Source organism: Schistocerca americana, chromosome 5 (genome assembly GCF_021461395.2).
Source record: "Schistocerca americana isolate TAMUIC-IGC-003095 chromosome 5, iqSchAmer2.1, whole genome shotgun sequence".
Lineage (NCBI taxonomy): Eukaryota > Metazoa > Arthropoda > Insecta > Orthoptera > Acrididae > Schistocerca > Schistocerca americana.
This window is the reverse complement of record NC_060123.1, coordinates 164626872-164639095: the sequence shown is the minus strand read 5'-3', so window position 1 is coordinate 164639095 and position 12224 is coordinate 164626872. Positions and strand designations below refer to the sequence as shown.

At 36.2% G+C, this 12224-nt stretch overlaps 1 protein-coding gene across 1 annotated transcript in view; it reads right to left on the bottom strand.

Annotated features, from left to right (window-relative positions):
* Positions 1 to 12224, bottom strand: part of LOC124616123 (zwei Ig domain protein zig-8-like) — a 282641-nt gene that overhangs the window by 204741 nt on the left and 65676 nt on the right. The gene's annotated exons all lie outside the window — the stretch shown is intronic.

The window sequence follows — 12224 nt, the reverse complement described above, 5'->3', positions numbered from 1 at the left end:
ATATTCCCAGTTTTTTTTCATTATTTCATTGTCTTAAATAATGCGTCATTACAGGTTCAGTCAACAAAGCATCTGGCTTGTGTTCTTGTATTAGAGTGTAATTCTGGTTATCTTGCGCAATTATAGTATTTCTATTTTTTTAATTACTTCAGTATAAATGGTATTTAAAATTTCTTGTCTTGTTGAAGAAGAACCGTGCCAGATGTGTACGTTGAATCACACTCTTACACACAGAACAATTACACTTGTGTTTTGGTTTCGTAGGTTTTATAGTTGCTGGGGACTTAATTAATTAATTGTGTTAACGAAAATTTTCTTTCATTGTTTGTTGTTATTCTATGCAGTCAGATTGCGTACAAATACTAGTCAGGGCCAACCGTTTACGAGACCTCGTAATCGGACACACAGCTACGTAAATTAAAAAGTATTTGCATTTCATATTTATATAATTAAGCCCCCATGCACGTGGCGACCGCTGCTTCGGATCGTCCCTTGGAATTATTCTGATTGTAAAAATGGTAGACAGTGGTATTGTTGTAGTAAATTGTAGTTTAGTAATTGTAGTCTATTTTGCATGTGTAGTTTTGGTAATTGTCATTCTTCTAATGGAATTTTTTTCAGAATTTAATTTGGTTGTCTTGTATACGCGTTTGACAATTTAGTGCAATTACTTCAATTGTTCGTTAATCGTGTTTGAGGGAAACATTTTGTGTGAATGGTATTGTTGGAGATAAAGAGGCATTGTGTGTATGTTTCGTACAGTGACGAGTTTTGTATGTTGTGTAAATGATTACGTGATCGATGAAAAAGGCAAAAATGTTGGATAGTCAGAATGACGAAACTGTTGACATGGCGAACTCGCCAACACAGGAGAACAGTATGATGTATAATGAAGTGGAAAACAATTTAATAAGTCGAGAAAATAGTCCGAAACCATTTCAAAATTTTTCACAATCAAAAAGTTTTCAGAATACGAGATTAACGGCAGAAGATATGGAACAGTTGATGAGTGCAATATTAAATTAGGGATCTGAATTAAAAACAATGGGATCACAGTTACGATCTGAATTAAAAACAGAGATGGAAGCAATGGCAACACGGTTATGTTCACGAATAGGGACATGTTTCAAAAACATGAAAGATGAACCAAAGAAAGAAATTAGAGAAGAAGTACAACCGATTTCAATAGAAATTAGACAAGAGGAACAGGACAGAGAACGGGAAGAAAAAGATCGCTTGATAGTACAAAAATTATCAGAGTTAAATTTACAACGTGCACACGATAAGGAGGACATATTTGAGAGAATCGAGGAATCCGTACCAAATGACAGATTAAATAACCTAACACAACAATATGAACAGTTAACTACCAAATGTGTCACTACTGAAACCCGAGTCGCGACACTTACGGCAGACGTAGATAAACAGAAAGAAAAAATAGGTGACTCATCGGAAAGAGTTGAGAAGATCTCAGATAAACTGATAAGTCTTAGTTTAAATGGGGACAGAGATTCGGATGATACAGCTCCATTACCATTTGCAGAAACCGAAGAGTACCAGAACATTAATAAGCATGTTGAAAAACAGGGAAAATTTAATGAACCCGTTAAAGGGGAAGTTGAGGCATTACGAAAGCAAGTCAAACAAATTGAAGGCGAAATCGTAGGAAAAGACAGTAGAAGAAATTTAGAATCACAAATAGCAGAGGGGTTTGAAGAAAATAATTTGTTTCATTTACGGGATGCAACAAGAGAGCGCCAGGCGCGTGAACTTGACAATAATCGACATTCGGACTGGAACAGTCACGGTAGGTCTTTGTCGCCACGAGGCGAAAACTTTGACTATAAACACTTTTTGACTGTTCGGAAATCTAAGATATTCCGCAATTCTAAGAATGACATACATCCATGTGCATGGTTAGATCAATTTACGTACGCACTTCCACGAAACTGGCCACTATGTCACAAACTGGAAATTATGTGTGGCTATTAAGGTCCTCAGGGGATTCACTACACTAAGTGAATCTGTGCCATAGTGTGCATAGGGCCCCGAGCTGTAGTGGTGCTATTTCCCTTTTAGTTTTCTGCACCGCTGCCTACTCTTTTACAATTCTTTGCATCTGTCAAAACAACTCTTCGACTATCACTCTATCTAGAGAGTAAGTAAACAATAACCAGATAAAACTATTTTACCTAAAAGTGATTTCGGAAATTACCATTTGGACTCACTGTGTCGTCATCAGCATTCATTCGTAGTTTAAACGAAATTTTACCTGTTTATCTTCGTTACAATATTACTTCATATGTTGACGATATTCTTATTGCTAAACGTTCTTGGAGTGAGCATAACAAAATTTTGGATTTATTATTAGGTATTTTTGCAAGAGTTGGCATTACAGTGAACTTGAAAAATCTGAATTTGGACGTTCTCAGGTGAAATTTCTTGGTCATATTATTTCTACAGATGGTATTCTTCCTGATCCAGAGAAACTAGATGCTATTCGTAATTATGCTGTTCCTACCACAAAACGTGATGTTCGTAGTTTCCTTGGTGTCTGTAATTTTCTTAGACGCTTTGTTAGATTGGACAATTTGGCCACATCTCGTTTATGTGAACTATCTGGAAAGAAATCTAATTGGTGTTGGGATGAGGAAGCTCAGTCAGAATTTGAACAACTTCGTGATGCTTTAGTTGCTGCTCCACTTCTTTCACATCCGGATTTATCTAAAGACTTTTGTTTGGCGACGGATTCATCATACAAAGGCCTAGGTACACATTTATTTCAAGAGATAGAAGAAAACGGCGTGGTAGTACAGAAAACTATTGCGTTTGGAAGTCGTGTTCTCTCTAATTCAGGAAATAATTATTCGATTACGGAACTTGAAGCTTTGGCTGTTGTTTGGGCTTTCACAAAATTTCGCACATTGTTGTTTGGCAGACATACTAAGGTTTACACCGATCATCGAGCTCTGGAAATTCTTATGTCGACAAAATTAACTCATGGAAGATTGTCACGATAGGCGTTGTATCTACAGGAATTTGACTTTAGTATTGTTTACATACAGGGTTCTTCTAATATTGTTGCTGATGCTTTATCACGTGCACCTATGGGTTTGAAACAAAGTGCTGAAGAGGACTGCAAAGAAAACAATTATTGCTTGATGTATATTCAAGGTGTTGCGTTTGAGAATTTTATTTCGTCTTCGCTCCAGGACATCGCTAAGGAGCAAAATAAGGATCCAATCTGGAAGGACATTAAGGAGAAGTGGAGGAGAAAGGAAAGCGTAGCGATTAGACAGTACTATTTAGTTCGCAATGATATTCTTTTTAAACGAAAATCGGTCGACAACTCTGTTTGGTTAGTTTGTATTCCTGATGAGTGGGTCAATAAATTGATTTGGTACACACATTTCAGTTATGCACACTTTGGTCCCAGAAAATGCTTTCATAAATTACGAGATAATTGCTACCTCAGTAATATGGAAAAACGTATTCGATCTGTTCTTGCCAAATGCAAATTACGTCAAAAGCTAAGCCGCCAACTATTTCTCACAGAGCACCGTTGTTTCCTATCATTCCAGCGAAATTAAAGGACATGGCTGCAGTCGATTTGTTCGGTCCAGTGGTTCGTTCTACTAATGGTTTTGCGTACATTTTAGTAGCAGTGGAATTGACATCAAAATATGTGTGTTTCACACCTTTACGCAAAGCAACAGCTCATTCAGTATCTAATGCTTTCATCAAACATTTTCTTAAAGAAGTGGGTAATGTTGATAAGGTTATATCAGATAATGGATCACAGTTTCGCTCTAAAATTTGGCTTCGTACTCTACGGCGTCGTAAGATTAAACCAATTTTCATTTCACTTTTTCACCCTCAATCTAATGCTTCAGAGAGATGGATGAAAGAAATCAATAAATTGTGTCGACTTTATTGTCATCAGAATCACAGAACTTTGGATCAGTATCTTCATATTTTTCAAAACATTCGGAATGAACTTCCTAATGATTCAACTTCTTTACCACCTATATTAATATTAAAAAACAAAGCACCGACAAATCGCATTTCTAAAATCGTTCCTTTTCCGCCGACACGGAAACTGCGGCATTCTGAAGTTGTCAACATGGCTCTACAAAATATTGCATCTGCGGCTGCTAGAAGAGAGAAATCAGCTAAGCGTCCTGGTCGTTTAAAAATCTTGTCAGTTGGTCCAAAGGTGTTAATTAAGTCTCATCGTTTGTCTCACAAAGGAAAAGGCTTGTGTAGCAAATTTTTTCTGCTTTATAACGGTCCATATAGAGTTCGCAAAATTATACATGATAGCACTGTTGAAGTAGAAACTCTTAAATCTCGGCGCTCTAAGGGAATACATCATATATCTAACGTTAAAATTTTTGTGGAATGACGTACTTTAGAGAAACTAACAGCTACATGTAAACATGCAGAGAATACAAGGATACCGCGCTGTGTTTTGGCGGCGGCACATACTCAAAGCAACAGTCAAGTCTGCGCGCCGCACAAGGCAGTCGTTGACCGAAAACAATTGCTTCCTACGTCACGCGCCTACAGCTGATCGAGCACTCAGTGCGAATGCACTGACAGCCGTAAACAAATACACAGTCTAATTTCTCCGATTAAATTCAGTATAAAGCTATAGTGACTTGATGAATTATGTCATTAACGTTCAGTATTTTTCAGGATACGGTTCTATAAAATATTTAAGAACTTCAGGTAAATTCTGTGTGACTCCGACGTTAAGAGGACTTGCTATCGAGAAAATTTCAGGAAGAATGTTATTTCCAAGAAGAAACGAATAAACTAAAAAGGTAACGATTAATTGAGTTTATTTTTCAGGTAACATATTTCCACTTAGGTACGTACTTTAGACGTAATTTGCTGCTCGCGATTACGTGATTTATACTTTGTGTTTACTGATTTTGAATATGATTGATTAATGAACAGGGTTGTTACTTATGTATATTATGCATTGCTTGGCTGCACTGCTTTTTCACTGATGTCATATTTTTTTTTTATTATGTGCCTGCTGTGCTTATTTATTTAAATTATAATGGTCACCTGATTAATTGTGCTGACTGTGGTTATGTATGTAAGTTATACTTTGTGATTTATCTGCTTGCGCCTTCATGTTTACTTATTAAGATTACATATGAACATTTATTTGCTTATGCTGATATGATGCTAATGACCTGTTTATTATGTTAGATAACATATTTGCTGCCTTGCTTATGGATTGCATATTTACACATTTCTGTTTTGTTTTCATAACTACTCTTTAATTTGGTATATAGAACTGCTGATATACTGTGTACGAACGTAGAGTTTAGGTTACACTATGGTATTAATTACAGATAATTCGCTTGGCAGAGCCTCGTTGTAGGAATTGTGCTGCATCCACTTGTTGGCATTCTGTTCTCCACTGGTATATTTACTCAGTATTGCATGTTTTGCTTACGCTCAGTGCCTTATATTTTTAAGATAAGAAAATGAACTGCTATAATTCGACGAACGACCTTAGTACAAGAAACTTCATAGAAGTCACATGAGCTGGAGGTTTTATGGAAGCTGTAGAAATTTATGCTAATAGGAAGGAAGCTAACGACATGACATACCAACACTAGGGTTAGACCATTGACAGTTATTACACTGCATTCTTCGTGAGCAATTGAAATAGGAAGTGACACTGGACACAAGAAATACTCCACATGTACGTTTCTGATTTGCCATGATTCTTGAAGTGGTGTACACACTATGAAATATTACTATCATTCATACCACGTAATCGTACTTAATTACTGAGAGTTATTCAAACTAAAGTCTGTTAGAGGTCATGTATGCATTTTTTTTATTTAATGATGGACAAGGTAACCGAAATGTACTTTATAATTCATAATGAGTAGAAGACTTGGCTCAGATGGATTACACAGAGGTTGTGTGTGGACATTGTGTCTTTGGATTGTATGGGATGATGAATTGAAGTTTGCACTAGGATTTTATCTGTACTTGTGCGAGGAGACTGACTAGAGGAAAGAGTTCTTATGGAAGTGAAATAATATTGGTAATAAGGTTTACATGTATCGACGTGTTGAAAAGGTATTATTGAGGTATTGAGATTATGTGAAGTTGATGATTATTGGAGTTTTGGTGGACAAGAGGTAAGGTAAATGATATTGATGATAAGGTCTATATGTAATGACGTAAGAGGTATTATTGAAGTATTAAGATTATGTGATGCTAATGATTATTGGAGTTTTGGTGGATAAGAGGTAAAGTAAGTGAGGAGCATATTTTTTTGTTGGTTTATATGGAACAAGGAGGTTGAACATGGCAGACTAGAACACTCAAGTAGAAGCAAGATTGTCTGCACACACTTTGTTAAATCAATAAGCAGTATATACTTTTTTTTGGAGAGAGGAAGTAATTGCATATCTTGGCACACTGACAGTTGTTCACCAACCGTACATTTTGATCTGGCTTGGCAAACATTGGTCTTGACATGATGACTATGACGTTGACTGACTATTATTGACTGTTATACATTGCTGCCACTACTACTTGATACACATGATGAACATCAAATTTTGACAGAATTGCATTTACACAGTTAACACTATTTAATTACACAGTAGTACTTAATGTGGATGAAAGATGAGTGAGTGTGTTTTGTGTGTTTTCCCTTCCTAATCCCAGAAAAGTGGTACCGACTTACCTCCTAAGTATTATTTTACTTGTTTGTTGAGGCTTGCACTGACACCCATAAGTATTGTAGGTTTGCTGATGTTTGTATATTTGTAATACTTAATATGACAATTATCCAATATGATTTCTGTGTTTCTTATAATTTATGTGTTTAGTGTAAGAGCATTGATAATAATTTTGTAAAAGCAATTGTGTGTGCCTTCAAACTGTTGTACGTGCTTGCACCTGTTCAACATGATGGGTGCCACTTGCAAATGTCTAATTTCTGCTGAGAAACTCTGATGAACTGTCTAATTAGAGATAGTGAATATTATGGACTGTTATGCACCTGCTCGACATTACTGGGTGCCACTGATGGACTGTTTTTACTGAAATAATGTCACTTGTTGCTGTGTGTACTTGTTTGGCACTGCTGGGTGCCACAGATGGAACTACTTCTACTGAAATGTCACTTGTTGGGGTCTGCACCTATTCAACATTACTGGGTGCCACAGATGGAACTGCTTCTATTGAAATGAAGTCACTCGTGGTGTCTGCGCCTGTTCAACATTGCTGGGTGCCACTGATGGACTGCTTTTACTGAGATAATGTCACTTGTTGGTGTCTGCACCTGTTCAACATTGCCGGGTGCCACTGCTGGAACTGCTTCTACTGAGATAATGTCACTTGTTGGTGTCTGCACCTGTTCAACATTGCTGGGTGCCACTGATGGACTGCTTTTACTGAGATAATGTCACTTGTTGGTGTCTGCACCTGTTCAACATTGCCGGGTGCCACTGATGGAGCTGCTTCTACTGAGATAATGTCACTTGTTGGTGTGTGCACCTGTTCAACATTGCTGCTGCCACAGATGGACTGCTTTTACTGAGATAATGTCACTTGTTGGTGTCTGCACCTGTTCAACAATGCTGGGTGCCACTGATGGACTGCTTCTACTGAAAAGATGTCACCTGTTGGTGTCTGTACTTGCTCAACACTGCTGAGTGCCACTAATGGAACTGCTTCTGCAGAATGATGTCACTTGTTGGTGTCTGCACCTGTTGACCATTGCTGGGTGCTACTGCTGGAACTAATCATTCAAAGCATTTTATGTGAACATTTGTATAAACTGATTTTTTGTGTATTGTGTAAACTATTATAATTAAATAATATTATAATTAAACAGCAAACGAGGATAAAAATACATGACATAAGAGTATATAGAGGGGTAACTCTTAGCGATCATTATTTGGTAAATTCAAAATTTTTATTCCCCTTCAGAGGAAAAAGCACTGAAGAAAATCGAAATTGTCCTATAGAAAATATACAAACAGAAATCAAAATTCCTAAATATAATTTGAATAGTTTTGAGAATGAAAGAACAATATTTTTATATCAAAAGATATTAGATGGAAAACTGGTAGAAACAGAGTTTGATAATACAGAAGATCAATATCATTATATTGTAAATAAACTACATGAAGCCGCCAAGGAAGCTTTCAGAGAAACAGAAGAAACACGTACAAACCATCCATTATACTACTGGAATGAAGAAATTAAAAAGGAAGTGAAATTAAAGAAAGAAAAATATTTAAAATGGTTAAATACCAGAAATCTTCAAGATAAAATAGAGCTTACTGCACAACAAACGAAAATCCGGAAAAGGTTGCAGAAGCAAAAAACAAAGTTTGGGAACAGTCATGTCAAAAAATTGAATCCTATATTGGTGGTAAAAGAAACACAGAAGCATGGAAAACTATAAAAAATTTAAGAAGGAATTCCAAAGAAACGACACATATTAAATATATTACTCATGACTCTTGGGAAAAATATTTTAAAACTTTATTAACAGAAAACAGGGAAGAATACTTAGGAAACCCTGAATATAATGAAATGATAGATCTACAAGCAGAGATTTACATCCGTTTGGAAATAGAGACAGTAAAAACTGCAATTAAATCTTTAAAGAATGGAAGGGCTACAGGCATTGGAGGTATTCCTGCAGAATTATTAAAATTAGGAACAAAGAAATTAATGGAATTGTTAAGAAACCTTTTCGAAAGATGTTTAAATGGGGAAGATGTCCCAAATGATTTGAAAGTAGGATATATTTCAGTGATACATAAAAAAGGAGCGAAAGATGAGTGTAATAATTATAGGGCAATAACAGTGACCAATACCTTCAGTAGATTATATGGAAGAATTATTAAATATTTGTTAGAAGAAGAATACAAAGAAAAGGAGGCTGAAGAACAAGCAGGTTTTAGAGCTGGAAGATCAACAATTGATCATATCTTTTGCCTACAACAAATTATTGAAAAAAAATGGTTCGGGCACAACCTGTACATTTAGTATTCATAGATATAGAAAAAGCCTATGATAGTGTGCCTTTATCCAGTCTATGGAAAGCTTTAATATTAATAGGAATAAATCCAAGAATAATTAAAGCAATTCAAAATTTATATAAAAATTCTATTTCAAAAATACAAATTGGTAAATATCTATCACATGGATTCCAAGTCACAAAAGGATTACGTCAAGGATGTAGCATCTCACCTACATTGTTTAAAATATATACAAAAGTAACTTTACAGAATTGGAAGAAAAAATGTCACGCTATGGGAATACCAATAAATGATAGAACAATATACTCGTTACAATTTGCAGATGACCAACTGATTATAGCTCAAGACTATGAGGACATAGAGTATATGACCAGAAAATTGATTCAAGAATACAAAAAATCAGGTCTAAATGTAAACATGAATAAAACAAAGTACATGGTAATTGGTGGAGTGAATGGAGACTTAATATTAGAAGAAGGGATGCGAACAATAACGGCTACTGAGGAATATAAATATTTAGGTGTGAAAATTACAAATGATGGGAAACAGGACAAAGAAATTAGATCAAGAATAAATTCTGGAAAGACGACAATCTCTTTATTAAATGGAATTCTCTGGGACACACACATGACAACTGATAACAAAATAAGGATTTTTAAAAGAATAGTTAGGAGCATTATTACATATGGTTCAGAAGTGTGGACAACAAAATGGCAACTGAAATCAAAATTATTAGCCACAGAAATGGATTTCTGGAGACGTTCAGCAAGAATATCAAGACGAGAAAGAATAAGAAATGAAGTAATCAGAGACAAGATGAAATGTAAAAATTCAGTTATTGATTTCATCGAGCACAAACAACTTAAATGGTATGGACACATCAGACGAATGGAACAGCTATCAAAATGCATAATCGACTGGGTACCAATTGGAAGAAGAAAAAGGGGACGACCACCTGATACATGGATACAGGGAGTTCAGTCAGCAATGAGGAAGAACAACATTCCTGAAGATTTATGGACAAATAGAGAAGAGTGGAGAACAATAATTAGTGACTTACTGTAATCTAGAATAGGTGCTGGAAAAATGTACTCACATTGTAAATCCAGAATAATAATAAAGTGTAAACTATTATGTAAAGTCACATGTATGAAAGAAGTTGTATTGCTTACTGTATTTCATATATTAGATTATTGAAAGGTCAGTGCAAAGCCAAAATTTTATCTAATTATGTGATATTTAGGTATTAATATTATCTTTTATTTTTGTCTGTATTTTTGTGGACGAATTTGGTGGTATTTTCACCACTAATGCTGGCAAAAATACCATCAAATTCTGGCCCGTGGAGGAGGGGCATATGAAAGGTGGCTACACTGAGCCACAGCGCCAGGGATTGCGCCAAAGAGTATTATTCCGCCGTCTCCACTGGCAGTGCTTGCTGAGATGTCGTAGTGAAGAGTGCTTGCTGAGATGTCGTAGTGAAGAGTGCTTGTCGAGAAGTCGTAGTGGAGTGTGCTTGTTCCATGTTTTATGCAGTTGTTTGATGGGCTAGACAGCAGATGTTGTGCTAATGGAGATAATGTAATGATCAGAGTGCTTTTCGTCAATATATATGAAGGTAAAATATTCCCTGTTTTTTTTTCCATTATTTCATTGTCTTAAATAATGCGTCATTACAGGTTCAGTCTACAAAGCATCTGGCTTGTGTTCTTGTATTAGAGTGTAATTCTGGTTATCTTGCGCAATTATAGTATTTCTATTTTTTTAATTACTTCAGTATAAATGGTATTTAAAATTTCTTGTCTTGTTCAAGAAGAACCGTGCCAGATGTGTACGTTGAATCACACTCCCACACACAGAACAATTACACTTGTGTTTTGGTTTCGTAGGTTTTATAGTTGCTGGGGACTTAATTAATTAATTGTATTAATGAAAATTTTCTTTCATTCTTTGTTGTTGTTCTATGCAGTCAGATTGCGTACAAATACTAGTCAGGGCCAACCGTTTACGAGACCTCGTAATCGGACATACAGCTACGTAAATTAAAAAGTATTTGCATTTCATATTTATATAATTAAGCCCCCATGCAAGCTCCTCTTAGCACAACACAACAGACGGTATTGAAAAATATCGAGCCGGTACAGGATGAGATAAACCTCTTTGTCCAATTAGCAAATACTAGTAGTTTATATGAGATTGCTGGAAATTGCGCGGATCCCGATTATTAACCAGTTTAGGGAACAAAAATTAAACCGAACCAACAATAGGTAATGAAAATGCTAATTCTGAAGTGGAGTCGGTCGGCGACAAGACGCCGCAATCAAGCGAAGATTGCAAAAGTTACCAAAGTCGTACGAAACCACAGGTGGAATTATAGGCTGGATATCTGACGTCGTCCATATGACGCACAATCTTCGCAGTTGAAGAATTATTATTGTGATACAAGTAATTACCGGAGCTCTTATTAAGAACTAAATGAAAGGCGTCACAAGAACTTCGCTAATGAGAACATGCGTAATCATATACATCATAACAATCAAACCAGCCACAGACAGTACCCTCACTCAGAAGGTAATCATACAAACTGTAGTGGATGCACTTCGGGTAGATCGAATCCGCAAAATGCACGGCACAACAACAGCTATGCAAATACCTACCAACACAGTCGGCACCAACAGAATCATAGAATCAGCATCGTAACTCACAGTGTCAAAATTATGGAAGGACAAGCTCAGGGCAGCAGACAGAAATAGGTGAGGTGAGGTCACCAAATGCAGGGGATAGTCAACGACGAGGAAGCAATACAAGACAATGACTAACGACTTCGACAGCATACAACACTGTGGAACACACAACAGAAGCCGCTGTCTAACTTTGAACGTCGTGCGTTGTGGAGACATAAGAGACATTTTGTTGGAAGAGACTGATGACAAACTAAACTCTGTAGTACATCCAATATTAAATATTCAGTAGCTAACATTACTTTTTCCGCTGTCCTTCTCTCTGGTAGTTCCATTTCTGTTGTCAGTGACACTGCATTCCACAAATGTATGACAACATCAGAGTGTCCGAATATACCTTTACGCACGATTAAAATACAAGGAGCGATATCTGGAAAAAGTGTTGACTTGAAGCATCAAACCTGTTTAGACTTTGTATAAAGAAATTGGATGAATTTCTTGA